Genomic DNA, 6567 nt, shown 5'->3' with positions numbered 1-6567 from the left:
ATAAAATTATTTTGATAAATGTCAAAAAGGCCTGCAGATACCCCTATGAGTAATAGTGGTAAGAAACAAGGAAGCAAGCATTTATGTTCATCTATAACATAGAAGGTTCATTTGTTGGCAAAACTGGACAGTGGCATAAGTGTGAAATGTCTTACAGAAGAGTGTGGAGTGGAAAGGATCACCATATGTGACCTGAAGAAACAGAAGGAGAGACTTTTGAAGTTCTGTGGTGACAATGATGAATAGTAGTGAAAAAGTAGAGAAACACTGCATAAAAGCTAAAAATGATGATCTCAGTTGTGCATTGAAAGTACGCATGCATCAGCATTGCAATGAACACATGTCACTTACTGGTATACAGATCATAAAACAGGCAGATTTACCATGATGAACTGAAAATTGAGGGGAACTATGAATATGCAACAGGCTGGTTGCAGAAATTTAACAAAAGACATGACATTCAATTTTTGAAGATTTGTGGTAAGAAAGCATCTATTGATCATGAAGCAGTGGATGAATTCAATGACAAATTTGCCAATGTCATCACTGGTAAAAATCTGATGCCAGAGTAAGTTTATAATGCTGATCATAAATGACTGTTCTGGTTCATTTCTTCATGAGCCTGGAAGGATGCTCGTGTTGAATTAATGAAAAACAGTAACCACCATAGCTTTCAGTGCTCTGACGAAACTTCAGATGCATGGTATTCCGGCCAAGCATCTGTGATTTCATATTGTTGGAGCATTTGTTGTATTCCTTAGGCTTGCAGCTGTGGCTGAACCAAGACAGAAGACAAGTGCAGATTTCCACAGAAATAATGATTCCATGAAAGATTTTGAGGAGGTGAGAAAGGCTGGTATTTTTCAGAGTACAAGATGATATTGGAATATAAAGAATTTCTTGCCGGTTGTGGTAGCTCACACCTGTAATCCCAACATTTTGTAAGGTTGAAGTGGGAGGATTGCTTGAGCTCAAGAGTTTGAGATAAGCCTGGGCAGCGTAGTGACACCACATCTCCACAAAAACTAAAATATGTATATACGGATCAGGCACAATGGCTCACACCTATAATCCCAACAGTTTGAGAGCCCGAAGCAGGAGAATCACTTTAGTCCAGGAGAAAAAGACCAGCCTGGGTAACATAAGGAGACCCTGTCTCTAAAAAAAATTTAAAAATTAGCCAGGCATAGAGGTGTGTACCTGTGATCCCAACGACTTGTGATGTAAGCTGAGAGGATCGCTTGAGTCTGGGAAGTCAAGTCTATAGTGTGCTGTGATTGCACTACTGCACTTCAGCCTGGGCAGCAGAATAAAACCCTGTCTCAAAAAGAAAAGTGGGGGTGCTGAATTTCTCAGAAGGGTAATTCTTTGGGTTGAATTACCTAGAAGTTTGTCACTGACCTGTGTTCCTGAATCATAAAACAAACATGTGGGTTAAGAAATAGTTTCTCTTGATAAACAATTAACAAATTAAGAAAAAAATCATTGTTCTGGTATTGCTGCCCCAGAAAGGCACTCACTACAGCTGATGAGAGCCCCTGCAGAACTAAGGATGCCAAGGACAGAAAAATGGTGCTGGGATGCACTAATGCAGTAGGCACACATAAGTATAAATTTTCTACAACAGGCAAAACTTACGGCCTCACTGTTTTCAAAGAGGAAATTTATTATCACCACACTGTCTTCCACAATGGTTGAAAGCATGAATCAACAGGGACATGTTTTATGATTAGTTTTACCAAAAATTTGTTCCAGCAACTTGTGCTTACTACAGGGAAGCTGAACTGGATGATGACTGCAAGATTTTGTTATTTTTTGACAACCATTCTGCTCATCCTACAGCTGAAATTCTCATAAAAATAATGTTTATGCCATGTACTTCTTCCCAACTATGACTTCATTAATTTAGCTATGTAATTAAGGTATCATTAGATTTATAAAGAGTAAATATAAAATCAGTTTATTGAACAGCATTCGAGTTGCAGTGAACAGTGGCATGGATGTGAAAGATTTAGAAAAAAAAATAATAACATAAAAGATGCCTTATATTCTATGGCCAGTTCTTGCCTCGCAGTGACCAAAGACACAGTTGTGCATGCCTGGCACAATCTCTGGCCTGCAACTCACGTTCAGGGATGATGATAAACAAGGTGATGACTTTGAAGGATTCCATATGTCAAATGAGAAGGAAATAATGTCTGACCTCTTTACATATAGAAAAAAAATACACCTTCAGAGTTCATCAGTAAGCTGGAAGAAGTGAATATTGAAGTTTTTAACATTGGAAATGAGGCTTCAGTTGTTCATTCACTGAGTGGTGGTGAAATAACCTAACGGTTCTGACTCAATATGATTATGATAATAGTGATGACGAGGATGACGTTAACACCGTAGAAAAAATGCCTGTAGGTGATGTGGTAAACATGTTATGAGCTTATTGAAAGACTAGAGCAGTGTGCCTTCTTTGTTATTATTTTATTTTTTTTTTTTATATTTATATTTGTAGAGATGAGGTCTTGCTTTATTATTGACCAGGCTGGTCTCACCCTTTGGGCCTCAAGTGATTCCACTGTCGTGGCTTCCCAAATTGCTGGTATTTCAGGCATGGGCCACCACACCAGGCCCAGCATGCATTCTGCTTTTTCTCCCTTTTCTTTTTAAAAAATTTTCCCACATAGTCATTCCCAACCAGCATGCATTCTTAACAGAACAAGAAATCATCATGTCAGTTTATAAAGTCAAAGAGAGACTTCTAAAACAAGAACGTTGTTACTGAGGCAGATGACTGGAGAAACATTTTAAAAAGCCATCCAGAAAAATGCCTCGGTATGCCTGGGTGACTACATTCCTGGTACCTTAACAGCTTCTGATGTTTATTTCCACCTAAAAAATAAAAGCCAGTGTGCAGTAACATTTTTTTTAGCCTTTTAAAAATTATTATATTTTGACTTCTGGGATACGTGGGCAGAATATGCCGGTTTGTTACATAGGTACACATATGCCATAGTAGTTTGCTGTATCCATCACCTCGCCATCTGCATCAGGTATTTCTCCTAATGCTATCCCTCCCCTAGGCCCCCACCCCCTGACAGGCACCAGTGTGGATGTTTTCCTAGCTGTGTCCATGTGTTCTCATTGTTCAACTCCTACTTATGAGTAAAAACATGAGGTGTTTGGTTTTCTGTTCTTGTATAAGTTTGCTAAGAGTGATGGTTTCCAGCTTCATCCATGCCCCTGCAAAGGACACAAACTCAACCTTTTTTATGGCTGCATAGTATTCCATGGTGTATATGTGCCACATTTTCTTTATCTAGTCTATTAATGATTGGCACTGATTCCAAGTCTTTGCTATTGTGAATAGTGCTGCAATAAACATACGTGTGCATGTGTCTTTATAGTAATTTACAATCCTTTGGGCATATAATCAGTAATGGGATTGCTGGGTCAAATGGTATTTCTGGTTCTAGATTCTTGAGGAATAACTACACTGTCTTCCACAATGGTTAAACTAATTTACACTCCCATCAACGGTGTAAAACCATTCCTATTTCTCCACATCCTCTCCAGCATCTGTTGTCTCCTGACTCTAATGATCACCATTCAGACTGGTGTGAGATGATATCTCACAGTGGTTTTGACTTGCATTTCTCTAATGACCAGTGATGATGAGCTTTTTTTCTCAAGTTTGTTGGTTGCATGAATGTCTCCTTTTGAGAAATGTCTGTTCATATCCTTTGTCCACTTTTTGATGAGGTTTTTTTTTCTCATAAATTTTTTAAGTTCTTTGTAGACTGTGAATATTCAGATGGGTAGATCACAAAAATTTTTTCCCATTCTGTTGATTGCCTCTTCACTCTGATGATAGTTTCTTTTGCTGTGCAGAAGTTCTTTAGTTTAATTAGGTCTCATTTGTCTATTTTGGTTTTTGTTGCCATTGCTTTTCGTGTTTTACTAATGAAATCTTTGCCCATGCCTATGTCTTGAATGGTATTGCTTAGGTTTTCTTCTAGAGTTTTTATGGTTTTAGGTCTTTTGTTTAAGTCTTTAATCCATCTTGAGTTAATTTCTGTATAAGATGTAAGGAAGGGATCCAGTTTTAGTTTTCTGCATATGGCTAAGCCAGTTTTCCCAACATTATTTATTAATTTGTCAGGTTTGTCAAAGATCAGATGATTTTAGTTGTGTGGCATTATTTCTGAGGACTCCATTCTTTTTCATTGCTCTATATATCTGTTTTGGTACAATAACGTGCTGTTTTGATTACTGTAGCCTTATAGTTTGAAGTCAGGTAGCGTGATGCCTCCAGCTTGTTCTTTTTGATTAGGATTGTCTTAGCTATGTGGGCTCTTTTTTGGTTCCATATGAAATTTAAAGTAGGTTTTTCCAATTCTGTGAAGAAAGTCAATGGTAGCTTGATGGGGATAGCACTGAATCTATAAATTACTTTGGGCAGCATGATCATCTTCACGATATTGATTCCTCTTAACCATGAGCATAGAATGTTTTTCCATTTGTTTGTGTTCTTATTTTCTTGAGCAGTAGTTTATAGTTCTCCTTGAAGATGTTCTTCACATCCCTTGTAAGTTGTATTCCTAGGTAATTCATTATCTCTTTAGCAATTGAGCATGAAAGTTCACTCATGATTTGGCTTTCTGTTTGTCTGGTATTGGTGTATAGGAATACTTGTAGTTTTTGCACATTAATTTTGTATCCTGAGACTTTGCTGAAGTTGCTTATCAGCGTAAGGAGATTTGGGGCTGAGAATATTGGGTCACCTCAATATACAATCATGTCATCTGCAAACAGAGACAATTTGACTTCCTCTCTTCCTATTTGATTACGCTTTATTTCTTTCTCTTGCCTGTTTGCCCTGACCAGAAATTTCAATACTATGTTGAATAGGAGTGGTGAGAGAGAGCATCTTGGTCTTGTGCTGGTTTTCAAAAAGAATGCTTCCAGTTTTTGTTAATTCAGTATGATATTGGCTGTGAGTTTGTCATAAATAGCTCTTATTATTTTGAGATACATTCCATCAATACTTAGTTTATTGAGAGTTATTAGCATAAAGTGCTGTTGAATTTTGTTGAAGGCCTTCTCTGCATCTATTGAGATAATCATGTGGTTTTTATCTTTGGTTCTGTTTATGTGATGGATTATGTTTATTGATTTGCATATATTGAACCAGCCTTGCATCCCAGGGATGAAGCTGACTTGATCGTGGTGGATAAGCTTTTTGATGTGCTGCAAGATTTGATTTGCCAGTATTTTATTGAGGATTTTCACATTGATATTCATCACGGATAATGGCCTCAAATTTTCTTTTTTTGTTGTGTTTCTGCCAGGTTTTGGTATCAGGATGATGTTGGCCTCATAAAATGAGTTAACGAGGATTGCCTCTTTTTCCATTGTTTGGAATACTTTCAGAATGAATGGTACTAGCTTTTCTTTCTACCTCTGGTAGAATTCGGCTGTGAAACCATCTGGTCCTCGACTTTTTTTGATTGGTAGGCTATTAATTGCTGCCTCAATTTTAGAACATGTTACTGGTCTATTCAGGGATTCAGCTTCTTTCTGGTTTAGTCTTGGGAGGGTGTAGGTGTCCTGAATTTATCCATCTCTTCTATATTTTCTGATTTATTTGCATAGAGGTGTTTATAGTATTCTCTGATGATAGTTTGTATTTCTGTGGGATCGGTGGTGATATCCCCTTTATTATCTTTCATTGTGTCTATTTTATTCCTCTCTCTTTTCTTCTTTATTAGTCTGTCTAGAGGTCTATCCATTTCATTGATCTTTTCAAAAAGCAGCTCCTGGCTTCATTGATTTTTTTTGAAGGATTTTTATGTCTCTGTCTCCTTCAGTTCTGCTCTGATGTTAGTTATTTTTTGTCTTCCGCTAGCTTTGATTTTGTTTGCTCTTGCTTCTCTAGTTCTCTTATTTGTGATGTTAGGGTGTCGATTTTGGATTTTTTTTGGTTTAGTGCTACAAATTTTGTGGGCATTTAGTGCTATAAATTTCCTCCAGACACTGCTTTAAATGTGTCCCAGAGATTCTGGTATGTTGTGTCTTCGTTCTCATTGATTTCAAAGAACATCTTTATTTCTGCCTTTATTTTGTTGTTTATTCTGTAGTAATTCAGGAGCAGATTGTTTAGTTTCCATGTAGCTGCACAGTTTTGAGTGAGTTTCTTAATCCTGAGTTCTAGTTTGATTGCATTGTGGTCTGAGAGACTGTTGGTTATTATTTTCCTTCTTTTGCATTTGCTGAGGAGTATTTTACTTCCAATTATGTGGTCAGTTTTAGAATAAGTGTGATGTGGTGCTGAGAAGAATGTATATTCTGTGGTTTTTGGGGTGGAGAGTTCTGTAGATGTCTCTTAGGTCCACTTGGTCCAGAGCTGACTTCAAGTCCTCAATATCCTGGTTAATTTTCTGTCTCATTGATCTGTCTAATATTGATAGTGAGTGTTAAAGTCTTCCACTATTATTGTGTGGGAGTCCAAGTCTTTTTGTCTGTTAGAACTTGATTTATGAATCTGGGTGCTCCTGTATTGTGTGCATATATTTA

General features: G+C 37.2%; 1 pseudogene; it reads left to right on the top strand.

Moving 5' to 3' along the window:
- Positions 1 to 235: 235 nt before the first annotated feature.
- Positions 236 to 6567, top strand: part of LOC101053647 (protein LSM14 homolog A-like) — a 31134-nt pseudogene continuing 24802 nt past the window's right edge.

This window comes from Saimiri boliviensis, chromosome 4 (assembly GCF_048565385.1).
Source record: "Saimiri boliviensis isolate mSaiBol1 chromosome 4, mSaiBol1.pri, whole genome shotgun sequence".
Classification (NCBI taxonomy): domain Eukaryota; kingdom Metazoa; phylum Chordata; class Mammalia; order Primates; family Cebidae; genus Saimiri; species Saimiri boliviensis.
Note: the sequence above shows the minus strand (reverse complement) of the source record. Positions and strands in the feature narration are given on the sequence as shown.